Source organism: Chiloscyllium plagiosum, unplaced genomic scaffold (genome assembly GCF_037043375.1).
Source record: "Chiloscyllium plagiosum isolate Xiang-an unplaced genomic scaffold, Cpla_swu_hap1 HiC_scaffold_70, whole genome shotgun sequence".
Classification (NCBI taxonomy): domain Eukaryota; kingdom Metazoa; phylum Chordata; class Chondrichthyes; order Orectolobiformes; family Hemiscylliidae; genus Chiloscyllium; species Chiloscyllium plagiosum.
The window spans coordinates 680,267-704,138 of NW_028270209.1; positions in this window are offsets into that span (position 1 = coordinate 680,267).

A 23,872-nucleotide genomic window follows, 5' to 3' on the forward strand; every position below is an offset into this window, starting at 1 on the left:
ATGTCTGCCACTCCGAAATGGAACCGTTTATCACTACCCTTTGTTTCCTATCTGCCAACCAATTTTCAAACCCCAATACCATGCGCCCTAATTTTACTCACTAACCTCCTGTGTGGGACTTTATCAAAAGCTTTCTGATAGTCCAGGTATACTACATCTACTGGATCTCCCTCGTCCATCTTCAGAGTTACATCCTCAAAAAATCAAGAAGATTAGTCAAGCATGATTTCCCATTCATAAATCCATGCTGACTCTGCCCTATCCTGTTCCTACTATCCAGATGTGCCGTAATTTCATCCTTTATAATAGACTCCAGCATCTTTCCCACCACTGAGGTCAGACTAACTGGTCTATAATTTCCTGGGCCCACAATGGTTGTGGGCTCTGGGTATTTCCTCGGTAAAGTTTAGAAAGACGAGACGGAATGTAATGGAAGCATAGAGTACTGAATTACCTGGACAGAGGTGACGTTGGTAAGATGTTTCCATTGAACGAGAGCTCGAGGTCAGAGACTTAGATGAAAGGGAACACCTTTTAGAACAGTGATAAGGAGAAATGTATTTAACCAGAGAATGTCGAATCTTTAAAATTTATTGCCACAGAAGGCAATGGGGGCCAGGTCATTAAGTCTATTGGAGACGGCTTTAGATAGGTTCTTGATTATCCAGGGGATGAAAAATTACGAGGAGAAGGCGGGAGAATCGATTTGAGAAACCTATCAGCGATGATTGAATGATGGGCAGACTCAACAGGCTAACTGGCTTAATTTCTGCTCCTGTGTCTTATAGACGTCTCTGAGTAGATGGATTCATGTACTTCATGAATGTCAGAAGCTGATGGGAATAGTTAACTGTTTTAGAATGAAGGTATTGTGGCTGCTGTCAGGGTGGTGGATAATATGACATTCAGTGCAGGATCACACAACAACTGCACTATATTAATGTGGTGATAGTTTATTCAAAACCTGGTCCTCTCCGTCTCTCTCAGTCACCTTGGGGAGTGGAGGTTGGGGTGGGTGGGCGTAACGTCCTCAGACGCACTAAAATTATCCAGAATCATGCATCCTGAGTGAAACAGCAGACATGGAATTTATCACCTTCTCATTATCTGTTTAGAAAATAAGGAGTGATTGTCCCTCCCCCCTCAGTGTTCAATGCAATCACCTCTTATTCTCTGAAAGCACCCCAGATCAAACTTTACTCATTCCTTACGATGCCATTATCCCAGAGATTAATCTGGTGGAACTCCTTTTCACACTCTCTGTGGTAAGGAGATCACTTCTTATAAAGGAGAGAAAATCTGTCCACAATGCCCCAAATACTGCCTCAACAACGCTCTCAGGTTTGATCGCAATAATTCCTTTCCCTCACTTAGCTGGCTCCATTTCCTTCATGCGACAAAGGAAACCATTCATTTACAATCCTTTGCCACTGATGTGGAATGTAAAACATCCTTACATCTGTAGGTCAGCCTCAATAAAGCCAGCACTAGAGGTGCCTATCGAGATGGATATCACTCTCGGGGAGAGACTCAATGACAAAGAATATACCTAAAACAGTGAATGGTCACCTACTTGAATGGAAATCAGCTGTTGGATTATGGGAAATAGGCAAAGGAAGGGCGCTGCCTTCACTTCTGTTCTTCCCTCACGGGATGTGTGCAGCCCTGGTCAGGCCAGCATGTTATACCGATCTTGAACTGAGTGGCTGGTTCACCTGTTCCGCAGGACAGTAAATAGTAAAACAAACTGCTGTGAATTTGCATTTAAACAGAGACCTGACCAGAGAGGTACGACGCACTGCCTTCTTAAATGTGCATCAGGCAAGCCGATGTCAACAGATTATTATTCTTTGCATCTAGATTACGAGCCAATCACGTGACCACCATACACTATCTTCCCATCTTTCAGATTCTGTACAGAGAACAAGTTAAACATCTCAAGTTCAATTATTTTGCAATGAACACGTGGTAAGAAGGGACTTGAAACATGTATCCAGCATTAACAAAAGGCACAAACAATGGTTTATTCAGGAGTTCCTGAAGAAGGGCCTGTGCCCGAAACGTCGAATCTCCTGTTCCCTGGATGCTGCCTGACCTGCTGTGCTGTTCCAGCAATAAAGTTTCAACTTTATTCAGGAGTTGCACTGCGGCTGAGGAGGATACTGGGACGTCTTAATGTTTGTTTCGGACAGGATTGGTATGTGGGGAGGATATGGAGATGTAAACTTTGCAGGAGAAAATGAATCAAGATGGTTGAGAACAGTGTGTTTCATCCTCGCAAATTGGGGAGTTATTTGTAAATAATAATTTGCTAGTTATTATTTCTAATGAATGGAATCTTTGATTGGAACTGAAAAAGTTGACTTGCACCTTTCTAAAATTGACATATCATCAGTATCAATGCAGTTCAATCGACAGACTGAGTGACTTACCAGGAAGACCAACTATAGCAAGAATATGATAGTAACCAGCTTGAATAACCAGCAGTACATCTTCAATCCGATATGCTAATGATATGCAAGGCTTTGAAAGCCAGTAAATACCATAGGATAAACTCCTGCCCATTGTTGGAACATTGCAGTCTAATGTTCTCACAGACTGATCTCTCCTCCACCTCTCTCTGGAGTTGCTGATCCCGGTTTCTGGTGTGGGTGATGCTCCCACTCATACTATGGGATAAAAACCTGAAAGCATTCCCTTTTGATAGAACAGAGAAACTCTCTAGGGACGCTTAGGATCCATGGAGACTGACATAATCACAATCGCTGAACAAATTGCTCCAGTTTACCGATTTGAATCTGTTAACTGTTGAATGAATACTGTTTTATTCAAGTTCAAAATAACTTTGAACAGTTGTGCATTCTGGATGTGATATGTGAGTGTGACTGAAGGAAGGAATGTTGAAGATGGCAGATTGATTGTGTGTAATCATCCAGTCTGCCTTGGATATGGAAGTAATGGAAGAAATAGTGTTTAACGGAGCATTAACATGCTTCTCTATTCATAAATAGAGAAATAAATCCTGTAACTACAGATTAGTCATTGCAATATCTGTAAAACATTGACAGAACATCTTTCGTCCATGACCCGATGGCAAAATGTGCCAAAGAAAACGTAGGTTATAACAAACAAATGGCAAGGATATGTTAACAGAGAATTGTACGTGACAAACACAATTCAGATTGTTATTCCAGAATCAGGCAGGGCAGATGTGGGTCATGTTGTTGATGGCATCCATGTTAACGAACTGTGATGAAGTGTCATTTAATGGCCTTCACTTACATTGTGATTATGACATTGGGGAAAGACAGAAGATGGAGAGGACTGGGTGACATGGTTGTTTAGAGTGGGTGGAGGAATGTTCTCCAGTCACCAGTATTGGAACGTTACTCTTTATAACTCATATGAAGAACAGATTCCAGGATACATTTACAATGAGGAACTGGCAGAGACAATATTAATGAAATGCATTCGTGCAATATAAAATCCAGAAACAAAATGATTTTCTGCACATAGCAATATATGCAAAGTACAAAGAGATAAGGTTGTTAAAATGCACTTCTGATACTGTGCTTTTCATGCAATATAAAACCCAGAAACAAAATGATTTTCTGCACATACCAATATATGCAAAGTACAAAGAGATAAGGTTGTTAAAATGCACTTCTGATACTGTGCTATATAAATTGAAATGTGGATTACAAAACTAGGTAAGTGTATTCAAACTTTATCAATATTTATTTCACCCACAGCTGAGGTGCGGATTTCCCCTCTGTCAGTGATCCTCCTCACTGTGATTCTCCGGCCTCTCAAACTGTGTAGTCTCTCACGCAGTTTGGGGGGTGGGGGTGGGGGGGGTCATCATTTCCTGCTGCTGTTGGCACAGTCTATTTAAAAACTCTGCTTTCTGCATGGAACCAATCTATTGACCGAATGGGTTCTGTTTATCTGTCAGTAAATTCTGTGGTATTATTGGAAATAAATACTCTGGGATGGCAGCCAGTATCAGCACAGTGCTCACATGGTATGGCGTCCAGAGGAATTTCTAAATAAAACTTCTAATTACTGTCTGTGCATACTTATATACTCTAATGCGGTCTCCTGATCTATCTAACTTCACCATCATCTAACACCTTTTCCACTCAGCCAGTCACTCCCCTTTCTATCCTCTCTCAGTTTATCTCCTTTCACTTTCTTTCTTTCTGTTTATTTCTCTCACACATCATCTATCTACACACAATCTCTCTATCTCCGTTTGTTCAGTTGGAGAGCTTGTGACTCCTCGATGGGCTGAATGGCCTCCATCTGTGCTCTAATAATTCGGAGGTTCTCTGACCCATGATAAATACTTTACGTGCCTGGACAGACACGCTGATCTGGTGACAGGTACAGTGCACAGTCAGCCATTCTGATTTCCCGGTATTTTCCGATGGGCAGCTACCTTGAAATGTCTGTCCAAACGAAACGGATGAAATGAAATTCAAGCAGTCGAGAGGACGTTCATGAGTGTGTATTTCAATCAGGATTTAATGAAGGATGAGATTACAGAATGGCATAAGCAATTAATGAAAATCAGAGCAACACAAGAAATGGCAGTTGAGAACATCATGTGCTTCCATGTAGGCTTGATGGTCTTACCGATAAATTATCAATCCAGAAAATCGGCTCCTGTTCTTTGGACCCAAGTTCGAATCCCGAAACTGCAGACGGTGGAAATTCAGTTCAATATCCCTGGAATTATGAATCTACCTCTGAGAATGAAATCATTGCCGATTTTAAGAAAAATCCATCTGGATCACGAATATCCTTCAATGAAGGAATATTCCATCCTCACCTGGTCTGGCTGACATGCAATTCCAGACCCACAGCAATGTCATTGACTCTCAATCGCCCCCTGAAATGGTCTAGTGATTCATTCAGTTGTACCAATCGTTACAAAGTTTCAAAGAAATGAAACCGGCTGGACCACCTAGCATCAAACCCTGCACTGGAAAAATCAACATTAGAAACATCACTGTAGAACCTCCAAAGTCTTCCTTATTATCATCTAATGGGTAGTGCCAAAATTGGGACAACTGCCTTACAGACTATTCAAGCAACAGCCCGACATAGTCATACTCACGGATTCATACCTGACAGAAATAACCCAGACACCACCATCACCATCCCTGGATATGTCCTGCCTCAAAGGCAGGACCTATCCAGCAGAGGGGGCAGCTCAGTGAGCTACAGTTGATAGGTTGTTGCTCTGGGAGTCCCCAAAATTGACTCCCGAGCCAATGAAGTCCCATGGCTTCTGATTACACATGGACAACGATGTCTCTTACTGATTACCACGTAACGTAGTTCCTCATATGAATCAGTACTCCTCTATGTTAAACAACACTTGGAGAAAGAACTGACTGTGGCAAGGGCACAAAGTGTATTCTGGCTGGGAGATTTCAAAGTCGACCACCAAGACTGGTTCAGCAGCAGTACTACTGATCAGGCTGGTCGGGTCCAAAAAGGACATAGCTACTAGATTGGGTCTGCAGCAGATGGTGAGGGAAAGAACAAGAGGGAAAAAAAATCACATATGACCTCATACTTACCAATCTATCAACTGCGGATATATCTGTCCATGACAGTATTGGTAAAAGTCTCACAGTGACATTCAAAATAAACTCTTTTGTGTTATGTGGCACTATCACCATGCTAAATGGTACAGACTTCGAAGACATCTAGCAACTCAAGACTGAGCGTCCATAAGACACAGTGGACCATCAATAGAACCAGAACTGTACTCAAGCACTATCTGTAATGTCACGGCCCAAAATATCCCCAACTCAGCCATTACCATCAAGCCAGAGGATCAACTCTGGTTCAATGGAGAGTGCAGGAGGGCATGCCAGGAGCAGAACCAGGAATATACAAAGATAAAATGGTAATCTGCTGAAGCTTCCAAACAGAAATACCTGCGTGCCAAATAACATAAACAGCAAGGGAGAGACAGAACTGAACTATCCCACAACGAATGCATCAGATTTAAGCTCTGCAGTCCTCTTAATCCGATCGTGGATGGTGTTAGACGATTAAACAACTCTGGAGTCTCCACAAATATTCCCATCCTCAATGATGGAGGAGCCGAGCACTTCAGTGCAAAAGGTAAGGCTGAAGCTTTCGCAGAAATCTTCAGTCAGAAGTTTCGAGGGAATGGTCCATTTCGGCCTTCTCCCGTGGTCCCCATCATTACAGATAGCAGTCTTCAGCAAATTCGATTGACTGATGTCAAGAAACGATTGAAGGTACTGGATACTGCAAAGGCAATGGGCCCTGATAGCATGCTGACAATAGTCCTGAAGAGTTGTACTCCAGAACTTCCCGCTTCCCAAGGCAAGCTGTTCCAGTAGTTACAAACCGACAATGGGGAAAAAGAAACTGCTCAAGTATGTTCTGTACATAAAACGCAGGACAAATTCAACCCGGCCCAATACCGCCTCATCAATGTATTCTCCATCATCAGTAAAGTGATGGAATTGTCATCAATCGTGTTATCAAGCAGCACCTGCTCAGAAATAACCTGCTCAGTGACGCCCCTTTTGGGTTTTGCTAGAGACACTCAGCTCCTGACCTAATCATAGCCTTGGTTCAAACATAAAAAAAGGAACTGAATTCCAGCCCTTGACATCAAGGGTGCATTCTTTCAAATGTGGCATCAAGGAACCCCAGCAAAAAGAGCATTGCGGGCCAACACTTGTTATTGGAGTCATAACTGACAGATAGGAAAACGGTCATTCTTGTTGGAGGTCAGTCATCTCAGTTCCAGAACATCTCTGCACTAGTCCCTCAGGATAATGTTAATGCAGGTTTGCTCCATGAACTGGAATGTTCATTTACAGACGTTTCATCACCATACTACGTAAAATCTTCAGTGGTCCTCCGGATGAAACCTAGGTCCAAACATCTTCAGTGGCTTCATCAATGACCTTCTCTCCATCATAAGGTCAGAATGGGGATACTCGACGATGACTGCATAATGTTCAGCACCATTCGCAAATGCTCAGATACTGAAACAGTCCATGCCTAAAGGCAACAAGATCTGGAATATCTCCAGACTTGGGCTCACAAGTGGCAAGTATCATACGCATCACACAAATGCCAGACAATGACCATCACCAGTAAGAAACAATACAAACATTTGGTATTCAGCAGCATATTTGTCACTAAATTCCCTACCACACCACCCCACCCTCATCATTACACTTGGGGTTATCATTGACCAGAAATTCAACTGGACTCGCCACATAAATATAACAGCAGCTCAGAGGCTAGGAATACTGCGTGAGTAACTCACTTCCTGACTTCCCAAAGCATGTTCACCATCTACAAGGCACAAGTCAGGATTGAGATGGAATACTCCCCAGTTACCTGAATGACTGCAGCCACAAAGACACTAAAGAAGGTTGACACCATCCATGACAAAACAGCCCATTTGATTGGCATCACATCCACAAGCATTCACTCCCTTCACTCCCAAAGATCAGTAGCAGCAGTGTGTACTATCTAGAAGATGCAGAAATTCTTTAGGGATCCTCAGACAGCACCTGCCAATCCTACGAGCACTTCGATCTAGAATGACAAAGGCAGCAGGCTTTTGCGAACACCACCAACTTTAAACTCCCCTGCAAAACCAGTAAACATCCTGAGTTGGAAATATATCACAATTCTTTCACTGTTGCTGGGTCAAAACCCTGTAATTCCCTCCCTCATACCATTGTGGGTCAATGCCATGCGGGTGGACATGCAGCGGTACAAGAAGGCAGCTCAGCACCACCTTCTCAAGGGGGCAACTTGGGACGGACAAGAAATGGTGGGCCCATCCAGCGATTCTCATATCCAAAAAAAATGTAACAAGTTCCAGTTGAGCACTTTGATGAGACAGGTTGTCTGATTTGAACATAAACAGGAAAGCAGTGTTTCTGATGATGAACATTTTAGACCTTTCTGTTATTAGAAAGGTGTTCAGTGTTCCATGATGTATTGTTGCTGAGCGCTGTGATAAATTGAACCTGTTTTATTAAATTCAACAATATTAGCATAGCAGGATCGATCCTTCAAAGATACCACACTGAAAATGACAATCATCGTAGAGAGAATGTACTCCTACCAGGTTAGACTCACAGATAGCAGCTTATATTCAACATATTACTGCGCTATTGGCTGGCAGTGAATTCTCCCACCGTCCATATTGTTGGGGTTACCATTGACCAGAAGGTGAAGTCAATTCAACGTACAGATACAAGGGTTACAAGAGCACGTCTGAGACTTTCAACTCTGCACTGAATAATAGACTGGATGACCATAAGGGCATGAGATATGGCAATAGATTTAGGCCATTCCGCCTATCTCTTCACTCTGAAACTGTGCCACTTTGTCATAGTCTCAGCTGACTCCCTTTATCAAGGTTGTTTGTCACATTCTCAGGAGTTCCTGATGAAGGGCTCTTGCCCGAAACATTGACCTTCCTGCTCCTTGGATGCTGCCTGACCTGTTGTAATTTTCCAGCATGACTCTAATCTTGACATTCTCAGGATCTCCAGAAAGAAAATGTATGATTTTACAGACCAAAAGTAGTTTCCCTTTCACAAAACCATGCCACTCTGGTCTGAGCTTTTCTAACTGCCCTGCAATTCCTTCCTTACCAACAGGCTCTCGAAGATTCCCAGCAATAATGGTTAGGCAAAATGGTTCCTGCTTTCTGTCTCATTCGTTTCTTGAAGACAGTCGCCACATTGGAGGGTCTCCAGTTTCGCTGGAGCACTCCTGTAATCCAGAGTGTTATGGAATATTTCACACAGTGCCGCAAGTCACTCTGTGACCACTTCTTTTAAAATTAACTATGAATTAGTGCTGACTTGCTATCCTTATTCTTATCTGTTAGTTTAAAACCGTATTACTTTTGTTGCAGACAGTTCAAGAAATTCCCTCGTATGACCATTTTGTTTATACCATTTAAATGCTTACAGTATTTTCCCCATGAGGAACGATTTAAAATACTGGTGTAAGTTATTTGCCTGTTCCCTGTGGCCAGTTCCCTTGTTACACCCTCCATATGGCCTCAATGTACTTTCCTGACGGCACTGCTGCCTCAGCTCACAAACACATTTTTAAGCTTTTTTTTATACAGACGGAAAAGCTCGTGATGCTTGCTTTTATATTTCTTGCAAATTTATTACATCATATCTTTTCATACTTCTTCCTCGCTTTCTAGATTCATACGGTCATATTGTGCATATTTGGTCCAATTTGTTCATGCTGGCCAGATTTTCTAAACTAAACTAGTCTCATTTGCTTGCACTTGGCCCATATGCCTCTAAACGTTTCCCATTCATATGTTTCTCCAAATGTCTTTGAAATATTGTAGCTGCACTTGCATCTACGACTGTTCCTCCGGCAGCTCATTCCATACTTACATCACCATCTGTAAATAAAGTTGCCCCTTTGTCCCTTTCAAGGTTTCCCTATTTTACTTTAAAGCTATGCATCTATGTTTGAACTCCCCGATCCTGCAGAAAAGACCTTGGCTATTCACCCGATCCATGCCTCCCATGACATTATAAACTTCGAGCATGTCACCCCTCAACCTCCTACACTCCATCTGATACTAACTTCGAGATAAAACGTTTAACAATAAGCACTTCAAATTTGAAAGAATTATAAAGATGACAGGTAAAGAAAACAGCCCAAACTTCATACTGTCAGTTTTGCTCTATGTTACAAAACTAAGGCAGCATGAAACTCTTCCTGGTGCCAATAAGAGGTCAAGCACCTGAATTCCTTATTGTGAAGGAGGTGATGATCGAGAGAGGGAAAACCTATCTCTTGATAGATATATATATAATACCACATGGTCAACATTCTCTCTCTTGTTCTCTCTGTGACCTTGTGTGGTTGTGTTTTCTTTACCTTACACTCAGTTGGAGAGAACCCCTTTCCCCCATTCACATCTTAATTTAAACCCATTTTGCATCATCTTCTCGTTCACAACTGCTAATAGCGCGTTTATCTTATGCCATGCCCTCTTTTCCAAGTCATGCATCCCCCAACTCCGGCAAGGGATTAAAAAGCCCAGTTTCCAACCTTTTTCAGTTCTGAACAAGTCACACGGACTTGTCAGGCTAACTCTGTTTCTCTGTCTCTGCAGATGCTGCCAGACCTGCTGGGTTTCTCCAGAAACGAATAGGCACAGCACAAATTTTCAATTAAAGAAATAGCGAAGGATACTGGAACTAAAATCACAATAATTGCTGGAGAAACTGAGAGCTTCGTAAAAGGGTCACTGGACCCAAAAGACGAACTCGACATTCACTACAAAAGACGACCTCAGACCTGCTTTGTTTCTTCAGCAATTTTTGAACAAGTTCCAATTTGTGAAAGCTTCTCAAACGCCCTGTCCAAAACGGAGCGTCGTACCCTGGGAACTGAACGATAATGCAAAGTGCACACATTCATTGGCTCTGAAACTGCATATGGCTGGCATCACTGACACCACAGAGCTCTTCATCGTGGTCAGGAAGAAAACCAGAGAGAAACACATTCAATTCAACCGCAGAAGATGACATTAAGATAAAGGAGAAGATTCAGATGAAAAGTTTAAGGGTTTGAGTAATGTAACAAATTGGAAACATGACATCAAGGAGAGACCCTCAGCAGAATGAGAGTAGGAAAATGGAAGTATTTCCGCATCAGAAACCAGGTGATGTCACTGAGTTCACGGCTGATGGTTGAATGGGTCTCTATGTGAACTGGGGGACAGTCAGTAGAATTGAATTGCAGATATTGCAGCTCAAACTGGACTATCACGTGATGCTGTAGACAACAGTAGCAAGAGAAGCAGGATTGTATTCAAACATAATCTGTATCATTTTCCCCAGGATATTCCATCAGTCTATCATTACCACCAAGCCCAGTGATGTGTGTAGGTGAACATGCCAAGGTCAGGACCATGTGTACCTAAAGCTGATGACAAACCATTAAAGCTACTGCACTTGAATGGTTTCATTCCAAACAGCAGAACTAACATCTGATAGAGAGGACGAAATGATCCCAAGACCAACAGATCAGATCTAAGCTCACAGTCCTGCCACATCCAGACATAAATGTCGGTGTACGACGAAACAACTTACTGGAGGAAAGGACTCCAGAAATATCCCCATTTTAAGTAATGTAACAGCCCTGCACATTAATGAAAAATACAAGGATAGCTTATCTGCACCATCCTCAGCCAGAGGTGTTGAATCGATGATCCACGTCACCCTCGTCATGATGCCACAGAATCACAGATGCCAGTCTTCACCGAATTCGATTCGCTGCACTTGACATAAAGAAACAGTTGGACACGTAGATACGACAAAGGCAATGGGCCCTGACACCATTCCCACAATGGTACTGAAGACTTGTGCTGCATAACAAACCGTGTCCCCGGGGAAGCTTTTCCATTCCAGCTCCAACTCTGACAACTCCCTGGCAATGTGGAAAATTACTCACACTATGTCCCATCCCCTAATAGATTAATAATTACATTCTGAACATTTAACACTCCCTCAGCGCCTTCACGATAATCACATTGGTGGGAGTTCATTTTGACAGAGCTGTCAAGTAGTACAGAAATAACCCGCTCAGTGTGGGTCCCGATAGGTTCCTATGTGGACATAGTGCTGTTGTGGAAATGTCACTGGATTACTAATACAATACAGGATAATGCTCTGGCAGCTGCTGGAAGTTAAAACAATTAATAAAATATCATGATCTAGAATCTGGTGATGGCAACTGTGACCTTGCATCCAATGTTGATTGTAAACATCGATCTCCTTCCCCAACGTACTTTCACGAAGTCAATGTCCCGTGCTTTCCTGGTCTGGCCTGAAAATTACTCCAGGCACAGAGCCATGTGATAAAGTCTTCAATGGTCCCTGAGACGGCCAAGCAAGACACTCAATTGTATCACACTGCTCCAAAGTCTTAAAGGATTAAACCAGACAGAATACCCGGCACCAGCCTCGATATCAGAAAAGGGAAAGGGAATCACAGTCTTGTTGACCCTGCAGAGTCCTCCTTCCTAACATCTGAGAACTTGTGACAACATTTACAGAGCATTCCCACAGGCTGCACGGAAACATCGGGAAAGGAGTAGGCCATTCAACACATTGAGCCTTCCCCATTCTAGTTCATTGAGAAAATCTCCTCAATGCAGTTTTCCCGACATAGTGTTCATATCCATTAATATGTTTAAGCATTGTGAAATATAAAATAAGAACTGTTGTAGTCCCTTCAGTCCATCAATCTTGCTCCTCGATTCAATATACAAACAGTTCTCTGATAACGCGGGTTTATTAAACGTGATTTGACTGCAGTGCGATTCGTGAATTGTGGATCTTTTTTCTATAAAGTGAGCTCCCGCTCACTGTGACGCGACTCCTTGCCAGGCACCAGCTGAACAACAAAACCCAAATTCAGGATCCTCTGTCTGCAAAATGCACCCTCTGATTGTTCAGCTAAAACAGGAATGAAATCCGCTCTGCAAAGCCTTGAACCTGAGCCTGAAATAGGGAAGTGTTCTCTCCAATTAAAAGGAACTTTATTTCAAACCGGGGTAGAATCTTGAGGAGAAATGGAATTCCATGTTGGCATCACGTGGTCAGTCAGCCCTGCGCGCTTTGTGGTGAAGAGTTTGGTGAAAGGTAGCCAGTGACTGTATTGTGAAAGTGTTGCATTTACAGCACTATTTCATTACCATATACGATTTAAAGGTTTAATTAAACTGTGCTAGTGTGTGTGTTAGACGAACTTAAATTTTGGTTTTTACTGGTATTTTGCGGTTCGCCCATTATTCTCTTTTCCATAGACCACATCGTTAATATTGCATGATTTTCTGCAACATAGTGATGCACAGGAACACAGCTGCCACGTTATTGGAGAGCAACCTGTAATGATATCTGATCCTCTATCTTCATACCATACCCTGCTCTCTCCCTATCCCTTTAGTTTCCAGAAATCCATTTTTATATTCCGTGACTTGGTTTCAACAGTCTGATCTGGGAGATAATACCCCAGGTTCACCAGTCTCTGAGTCCAGACATTTATTCTCATCTCAATACAGAGTGGTCTGTCTGTACCTAATACTGTGGCCCCTTGTTTTGATGTCCCAGCCAGGGGAATTGTCACCCCGCTTCCAATCTGTCTTGTCCTGACAGAGCTTTATATATTTCACTAATATCTTCACTCATTTTCCTAAAACCCATGGAATTAAGGCCCAGCCGCCCCAGATTCTGCTCCCACAACAGCGATCAGTCTGGTCATCTTCGCTGCTCTCCCACAATGTCAGGTTTGTCCTTTATTAGGTAAGGAGACCAAAACTGTACATACTACTGCACAGTGTTCGAGGTGAGGTCTCACCAACGCCCTGTACAGCTGCACTAAAACACCCTTACTCCTGCATTCAAATCCCCCTGAAATGAAGGTGAATACGCGATTTATCTGCCTATCTGCTTTCTGCACCTGCAATATTGCTTTCAGTGGCTGTTGTACAGGGAGATCCAGATCCTTTTTCAATGTTACAGCTCCCTACTTGTTGGGTCTGTGTACACTGGTCAGCGTGCCAATGCCATTACTAGTATTGTCTTCATGATTCAGATCTCATTGCCCTACACTGACCTCAGAGGGATGCACAGAAGAAACAAAAATGCAGCTTAAGTTCCTTTATAGATCAACATTTTTCAACCAATCCCTTTTCAAATGATAGGCTCCAGTTCTGTTTTTCCCATCAAAGGTCACAATATCATATATCTCACGCCTCCCCTCCCCATTGCTCCTCATGTGCCACGTATTTGCCCAGACACTCCACTTGTCTCAATCACCTTGAAGCATTTTGACATCCTGCTCACCAACTAACAATCTGATACTGTTTAGTGCCATCTGCAAACTTGAAAATATTGTATTTTATCCACTCAATCATATATATGATGTGTATTGGGAATAGCTGGGGCCCAAACCCCAACACTTGTTATATCCTCCAAGCATTCCATTCAAAAAAATACATTGTTTTATTTCTACTCACTGCTTCCTGACAGCTCTCCCATTCTAAAGCCATATTAGTCCCAGACCCATAGGAGTTGAATTTGCATAATAGGCTTTATCAAAAATCTTTCTGAAAATGCACATATTTCATTGATTGCTTATACATAATTATGCTGAAGGCACTTTCTCAAATATGATTCCCATTTGATCAGTCTCTGTTGACTTTGTCTGTGTTCATTACTTTCAGTTCCAATACTTCCTTTAAAACTGTTCAGTTGCTAATTTCATTCTATTCCCTTTTTCTAAACAGACTAATGTTCACTAGTTTTGATGGGAAGTTTTCTTTTTTGCTTCGTTTTCTTATGTGAAGACATAACTGAAGTATTTGGTCCACAGTTCTACCTTTTCCCTGTCCTCAATTCTCTGGTATCAGACTGTAAGAAAGCTGCACCTTTTTTCCCGTAATTTTGCCATTGACATATTTTCAGAAGATATTATATGTTCAATCTTAAAACCCTTGTTAATATACTCTACAGAAACCCATCAATTCCTACCTTAAGCTACTCAATGATTGATCTTCCACAGTCATACAAACACAGAACCACAGACTTTGTCCCATCAACAATGCAGCACGGTCTACATTAGCCCCACTTTCCGACACAAAACCGTAGCCATGAATCTTATGGCATTTCAAGTTCACACCCGTGTATTTTCTAATGGTTGTGAAGTTACCATGACAATTCTTCTCTCAGGAAGTGCATTCCTGACCCCAGCACCCTCTGAGTGAAAAACAATCCTCAATTCTTCTCCACATCTCAAATCCTTCACTTTAAAATGTGCTCCATTGTTCTTGGCCCTTTGACTAAAAGGAAAAGCTGCTATCTATCCATCCTGTCCATGTCCCTCGGAATCCTATCCTTCTGAATCACGGCCCCCTCAGCCTTCTCTGCTCCAAACTAAACAACCCGAGCTTATCCAGCCTCTCTCCATAGCTAATATGCTCCATCCCAGCGAACATCCTGGTGAATCGCCTCTGAGCCCTCTCCACTACAATCACATTCTTCCTGTAATGTGGCTCCCAGAACTACAATCAGTATTCCATCTTGGCAAAAGCAAAATTCCGCATACCTCTTATAATCTATGCCTTGATGAATAAGGGCTATGTCTACGGTCCCCTATGCTTTCTCAAATTGTGCATTCACCAGTTTAGTCACATTCAGGGATTTGTGGAGAAGCACCCTCTGAGCTTCCTCGTGTGCTGCCATTCATTGAGTTCTCCCCGTCCAGTTCCTTCTTCCAAAGTGCATCATTTCATATTCATCAGGGTTACATTCCATCTGCCATTGATCCATCCATCTGACCATTCTATCTGTATCTTCCTGTAACATAAGACCTTCCTCCTCAATACCAACCACCCGGCCAATCTTTGTATCAAACACAAACTTAGTTGTCACACTCCCGCCAACCCCGCCTTTATTCACAGCTGCATCATTTATGAATACCACAAATAATCAGGTTAAAGATGACACAACACTAGGTTATAGTCTAACAGGTTTATTCGGAGGCACTTGCTTCGAAGAGCTGCTTCTTCATCAGGTGGTTGTGCGCTTTGAAATCTCGTGCCTCTGAATAAACCTGCTGGACTATCACCTGGTGTTATGTGATTTTTAAGTTTGTCCATCCCAGTCCAACACCAACACCTCCGTATCACAAATAATAAGGGACACAATACTGATCCCTGTGATACACCATTGGACACCGGTCTCCGGACACACGAACAGCCTTCAACCACTACCCTCTGACTCCTAACAGTAAGGTGATTTGGATGCAACTTGGCAAGTCACAAATGACTCTGACCTGTTCCCTTGTTATTCTTTTCTGATTGACACACTTGCAGAATATCTGGGGATTCTCCCTAATCTTGCCCTACCAGCAGGTTTCTATGCCCCTGTTTTAGGCAGTTCTCATCAAGTGAAGAATTTCCTCATTATTGCAGTCTTAAATGGTCTGTCCCTGAAACTGCAATTATTTGCCTTGAATGTGGAACTGACAGCCAGGGAAACGTCCTGTTTATTTCCAACTTGGCATATGTTTTGTGAAGTTTCCAGGTTTCATTGTGACCCTCCTCTCATTCTTTCAAACTCTAAAGAACACAGGCCGAGTTTCCTCATCAGGCAATCTCGCCATCTGAGGGATTAATCTGGACAATGTCCATTGCACTTTTTTGTGGTCAGTATATTCTTTCTCAGATTGGGTCGCCAACACTTTACACAATGGATGTAGGTTTGTTCGATACATTTCCAGACGTTTCGTTATCTTACTAGGTAACATCTTCAGTGGACCTCAGGCGAAACATTGCTTAAAATTCCTGCTTTCCATTTATATGTTTGGATTTCTTTGTGTTGGTGATGCTATTTCCTGTGGCGAAGACACTTCCTGTTCCTGTTCTCACAGGGTGGTTGATCGTGTCTAAAAACTAATAGCACATCGAGTTAGACATCTGTAAGAAATACATATGGATTTTCTCCATTGTTGCTGTTAATTCCTAAATATCCAATATCACATGCTTTATAATAGATTCCAACAGTTTCCAACTTGCAGATGTCAAGTTAATTGTTTGGCAGTTCTCCAAACTATGTCCTCTTCCCTTTATAGATGCTTGGACTCCTTCCATTGATCAAAGTGCTTGGACAACGTTTGCTCACGTCCATTTATCCACAATGGCTTCCAGCCTCTGCAGAATGCACAGGAAAATGAAACACAGTCATCGACAGTGCAATTAATATTTCTATTACCAATTTATGTCAGATATTTTAATATGAAGTACATGAGGTTTGTCAGACTTAGCAATGCTCAATCCAGTTACATTCTCAAATACCACCTTGTTACTGATATAAGTTGACTTTGTGTCTTCAGTTCCACAAGCCCTACATGATCACTTGGTATTACTGGGTGATTTTGTGCATCTTCCTCCATGAAGACAGATGCATAGTAACTGGTTATTTTCTTGGCCATTTCCCTGTCCTTCACAATAAAATCTCTCCTCTCCCGATTATCAATTTCCATATTTGACCTTGCTTTTACTTTGTTTCCTTTGAAATACAGATTGTAGATTTGTGCAGTGTTTTTCTCTTGTTTGTTAGCATTCATGTTCTATTTTTGATTTCCTTATAAATTTCATGGCCCTTGTTTCTGGATCGTAAATTTCTGAGAATTCTCAGGTTTCCACAATGACTGAAATTCTTCCGAAGCCACTTCCTATGATAAACACATTTTCTAATTTGTTATGTGAAACAACATTGTGTCACTTTCCCTTTCTTTGGTGTTTATACCTAAAATAAATAGACGTATTATTCAGACTTGGCATTATTTCTATAAATCTCCTGGTCCTGCCCATATATATTCAGGAACACTGCAGGAGGACAGAGAAGGAATTGCGGGAGCCCTGACTGATATTGTTGAATCATCGCTGGCCAACAGGTGAGGTCCTGGAAGACTGGAGGGTTGCGAATGCTGTGCCCTTACTCAAGAAGGGCTACAAAGAAAAACTTGGGAACTATGGACCACTAAACCTAAAATCTGTAGCAGGTAACTTACTTGAAAAGGTTCTGAGAGATAAGATATACGTGCATGAGGAAAGAGAGGGTGTGATTCGGAGCAAGATTAGAGTGGTGCTAGAAAAGCACAGCAGAGCAAGCAGCATCCGAGGAACAGGAAAATCAACGTTTCGGGCAAAAGTCTATCATCAAAGTCATCACGGCTTTGTGCATCGGACACCATAGCTCACAAATTTGTTCGAATTCTTTGACGAAGTGACAAGCAACGTTGAGGAGGTCAGGGTGGTATGCGTAGTCTATATGGATTCAAGTAAGGCCTTTATAAAGCTTCCACATGGTGCGCTGCTCTGGAAGGTTAGATCGCATGAAATTGAGGAGGACCTGCCAAATTGGATACAAAATTGGCTTGATGGTAGGAAGCAAAGAGTAATAGTGGAAGGATTCTTGTAAGATTGGAGGCCTGGGACTAATGGAATGCATCAGGGCGATGCTGGCACCACTATGTATTACATATATCTATAATTTAGATGAGAATGTACGTGCGTGATTTGTAAGTTTGAAGGTGACAATAAAATAGGTGGTTACATGGAGAATGACAAAGGTTATCAGAAATTTCAGAACTTACAGCAGTACCTCGATCAACTGGGGAAGTGGGCTGAGAAATGGTAAATGGATTTTAATGCAGATCAGTGTAAGTTCTTGCATTTTAGAAACTCAAATCAATATCGGAATTTTATGGTGAATGGCTGGGTCTTAAGGAACGTAGTGGAACAGAGGGACCTTGGAATTCAGTTACATGGTTCTCTGAAAGTTGATTCAGAGGTAGACAGGGCATTGAAGAAGACTTTTGGCACACTGGCATTCATCAGTCAGGGCACAAAGTAGCGAATTTTGGGAGCTACGCTGCAGAATACGGGGCACAGATGAGGCCATACTTATAGCGTTATGTTCGGTTTTGTTAACTAAGCTATAGGAATGATGTTATTAAACGAGGATGAGTGCAGAAGAAATTTACAAGGATGTTGCCAAGGACTCAAGGCTCTGAGTTATAGGGAGAGGTTGGAAAAGCTAGGACTTTTTACTTTTGCGTGTATGAGACTGGGGAGAGGATCTTATTGAAGGGTATAAGATCATAACAGGCATGGATAGAGTGAATGCGCTCAGCCTTTACTTCCTAGATTGGACAATCACGGACTAGAGGGCATCAGTTTAAGGTCAGAGGGGAAGAATAAAAGGGAACCTCAGGAGCAACTTTTTTACACACAGGGTGATACGCATATGGAATGAGCTGCCAGCAGAAGTCGTAAAGGTGGGTACATTCACAACATTTAGAATGCATTTTGATAAATACAGGATAGGAAAGGATTAGAAGGATACGGGGCTGTGGCTGGGAAATGGGGTTAGTGTGAATTGACATTTTGGTCGGAATGGATCAGTTTGAGCCGAAGGGCCTATAGGACTCTATGACTCTAACAACCATTGCTTATCTCCCACTGAATGTTATTTTGTATTTTCCCAATTCACTGGAACAAACTTGACCCTCTCGGCTCCATGCTTCCATCATGTTTGACTAAAATGTATAAACATTCTATGTTGTATGCAGACGCCGTGTAAAATACAACATATTAATGACACTACTCCTCCAAAGCTGCTTCAGAGCAAGGACATTGATCAGTCCTCCTGACCACACAACACCAAATCCGAAAACACTTGATCTCTAGTTTGGTTCAATACATACTCTTCAACCCACCTGATATACATTTAGGGAATTTATTTTTCACAGCATGAGCAGTCACTTAGTTAACGCAGTTGAGATGCAACTTGAGACCATCCAATAAGACTGCAGTATCCATGATATTTGCATGTCTAATTTTCAGAGCATATGACGCTCAGAATTTCTGCGACAGGTTTAGTTTCGATATATAATGCACCAATGTTTGCTTCTCCTTGTTATTTGTAAGCTCCCTTTCAACTGAATCTGAGGGACTTGGTCTGTGGCGTTATTGGTGATAGACTTGGACAAGACATTCCGGAAGGGTCACCTTGACGCTGTGAAACAGGACAAGCGTCAATAACCTTCTCCGCTCTGTCACGATAAGGGTCACCATATTCTATCTGCTCCTTTACACTCCCTGAGTCCCTGTTCTAGCACGGACCCCGAACAAGGCTCACACTCTATTACCAAATAAAGCTCAGGCATTTCGAAACTCACTATTGAATTCAGCAACTTTCTTCCTCACTTTCTCTGTCAACTACACACTACCCCCCACACTAATAATACTAAATTGATTTACAACTGTCGACTGACTCATTCCGAACACCTCACCATTCCCCCCAGCCCCACATCCACCAGCACTAACAGCAGGGTTACCCATTTCCACTCTCCCTCCCTCTCTCCCTTTCTCCTATTCCAGGAGAAACTGTCTGGAATGGGACAGAAAGTGGCAAGCCGGGTGGTGCTGTGCCTGATATCTGTTCCCTCACACCCCCTTCTCCCCCACCATGTGGGGAGGAGCCTGGCATGAGCCGGACAGAAACAAGATGGCTCATGTGGAGCTTTGGAAACATCCACTTCCCATCAACTGAGTAAAGAGTAACATTCAGTTCTCACTTTAAACCCACTGTCAGTTCCAACGTCAGTCCATTCATTCCCAAACAAAAACAGATCCCTCACTGCACAGAGATGCAGAGACTGAAATGCACAGACGTATTGGTAAACACCCAACATACGAACATGCACAACACACATAAGGAGATAGGCATACACACACATTACAACACACAAAGACATATACAGTTGCACACAAATAGACACAAACACAGATAGAAACACAGAGGCTGATACATAGGTACACAGATGTAGACACACAAATACAGAAAACAAGCAGATGGACACACACACACACACACACAGACACACACACACACACACACACACACACACACACACACACACACACACACACACACACACACACACACACACACACACACACACACACACACACATATATATATATATATATATAGATCCCTTTCTCTTACTTTGTTCCACCAGATAGCAAAGTGTCAGTCTATAAAATCCCTGAGTTATCTTTGCCACTTGTGATGGATTCCTGGTGAGGATTCATTGGAAACTCTCATATGCCCGAAACAAAGGGAATTCAGCCAAATCCAACTGTTCCAGAAAGAAATCCCACAACCAGTAGCTTATTTGAACAGAATAACCTCAAAGGCAGAGTAACATTTGGAGCACTCTGTCATTTTACCATTTGATATGAGTTCAACGTTCTGTGTCTTACTTTTTTTTTCTAGAAAATGACCTACTCTGAGACAGATATCATTGGCCACATCATTAAACTGGTTACATTTAAGATTGGTGTAACCAGTGGAGGAGTGGGACGGAAAAGGAAACAGTGACCCTCCAACATTGGTTGGAACACAAATGAGAAATTTTCAAAGGGCTGTCCAAGTGGAAATTCCCTCCCCAGAAGTTTGTGGTGCCTGGATGTTTACACTTATTCAAAGTTGTATTTGTTGACATTTGACAGAAAAGAGAATGTAGAAAATGGTATACAGACAGAAAAATGCTGGGGAGACCACAATAAAATGACCAATAATCTTTGTGCATGGTGGAGCGGTGACAAAGTGTCTAATGGTACACTCCTGCTGCTCAGTCTTATGTTCCTATGTTCCATCCAACCACTCACAGCTCCTGCAAGGAGCATTTGGAGGCCACTTGCTCCAAATACCTGATCCACAGTAACACAGCATCTCATTCAGTTCCTCAAGACTGTCACACACACACGGTTTAGTATGGGTTGGAAAATGCTATTTGGAAATACAGGCTGGGTTCGAAAGACGCCTCTGGTCTCTTTGCAGAGTGTCTCCTCTCTGCAACTTGTGCTTTATTTGTTGGTCATAATACAGTCCCAGATTCACTGTGAGTACAACCCTCATATCTCATCCAGAGATGACTCACAAAATACTTTGCTCTGTCTGATTGCAACATTCAATAACAGAACGTTCAGGAAAATTACAACCATTAACTTTGTAGTTACAGAATATGAGGACATAAGGAACCGGATCAGCTAAGTCGTACGATCAAGCCATTGTCTACCATCATGGCTGATCTATTATTGGCATTAACTCCTTTTTAATGCCCAATTCTTCACAACCCTTAGCTGTCTGACAGGCCAAAAATCCATCTACCTCCTCCTTAACTACTTTCAGTGATGTAGGTACCATAACTCGCTCGCCCAGATAATTCCTGACATTGATTACCCGCTGTGAGAGGAAAACATTCCCTACACATACATCGTCAACTAATTGATATGAACGAGAGGTGAACACAGGGGCTCAGCAAACAGTGAATGGCTTTGATATCAAGTGAATATTTGACTGAGGATGGGATCAGGACCACCCACTTATTTGAGCTGAATGGAAATCAGGTGTATCCTCCCACTTGTCTGGGTCTTTCCGAGCACAAAGAAAGATGCTTGTGGTCGGTGGCCAACAGCCCTAACAGTTGCGGGATATCTCAGCAGGATATCCTCAGCTTAGCCTCCTCAGCACAAACATCTTCAACTGCTATATCAATGTCTTTCCCCATCATAAGATCTGAAGTAAGGATGATGACTGATGATCACACAATATTCAGAGAGTTTGTGCCCGCTCAGCTCCTGAACCATCCTGTGTACATGTGCAGCAAGACCTGGGCAGCATTCAGTTTGTGCTGTTAAAGTGTCGGTAACATTCATGTAACAGCGCTGCCACACACTGCACATTTCCACAGTTAATAGAGGAGCTCAATCAGCACCCCAGGCTGGTTGCACACTGATATGTGGAAACCATTGAGCCCGTGGAAACTACTGAACAAGAAGAGGGACATTCAATCCACCTGCCTATTCCACAGGAAGAGAAGGTCAGTACATCGAGCTGTTAAACAGGAACAGGCAGAGCCCAATCAGACCCTTAAACCTGTTCCATGAGACCAGGAGGAGGCTATTCAGCCCCACGAGATAGTTATACGAAACAGGAGGGCGTCATTGATACTCTAACATGACAAACCAATGAAACCGAGACTGCATTGATAGGGGGCTCCATGGTGTTAATCATGTTTCCATTATGTGTAGAACGTGTGCTACCTTAACATGGTTTGCTGGCAGTGATAAGGGAAACCAAATATTTTGTGTAAAGTCTCAAGGAGGCATCTTCTATCTCCGAGAAGACACTCCCATGTGCTCTATGTAGGTCAGAAGCTGCTGGGAAGAGTTAACTCTTTTATAATGAAGGTACTGTTGCTGCTGTCGGAATTATGGATAGCATGACGTTCATTGCAGGATCACGCACCAATTGAGCTGTATTAACGTTGGGAGAGTTTTTTTTTTCAAAAGCCTGAACCTCTCTCTCTCTCTGAACCGAAATAGGGAGTGAGGGTGGTTGGGTGGAACGTTCTTAGATGCTCTTAAACTATTGAGAATCATGTAACCCGAGTGAACAAAAAGCCATGGAATTTATCACCGTAACAGTGTCTGTTTAGAACATCATAAATGATTGTACATCCCCCTTAATATTCAATGCAATCACCTTATTCTCTCACTGAGCTTCACTCACTGTTCATGTTGCCATCATCCCAGGGATTAGTCTGGTGAGACTTGAGAGAAAGTATATCCACAGTACCCCAAATACTGCCTCAACACACTCAGGGATGATGACAATAATCCTATTCTCTCACTTAGACATCGCCGTTTCCTTCCTGTGTTATGAAACGCCATTATTTATCTATGCACTACGACTGACATGGAATTTATAAGTTCCTTATATCTGTACGTCAGCATCAATAAAGTCAGCACCAGAGTTGCCTATGGAGATGTGCATCACACTCGGGTAGAATTTCAATGAGATCGAATACACCTAAAAGATGTAATGATCACCTACCTGAATAGAAATGAGCTGTATAAATACGGGAAACAGGTAGAGGAAGGGAGCTATCTTTACTTTTGTTCTTCTCTCACAGGATGTATGCAGCCCTGGTCAGGGCAGCATCTTACACTGAGTGGCTGGTTCAGTTGTTCCACAGGACAGTAAAGAGTAAAACACATTGCTGGGGATTTGTAGTCTTACAATTCAGGATAAATTCTCCTGCTTAATTAAAACGAGCAACACAGAAAAGATTTATCCAATGCAGTAATAAGGAAAGGATTTTTAGTTTGGAACTGAAGACATTGACTTGCACTTTCCAAAATTTGTATATCATG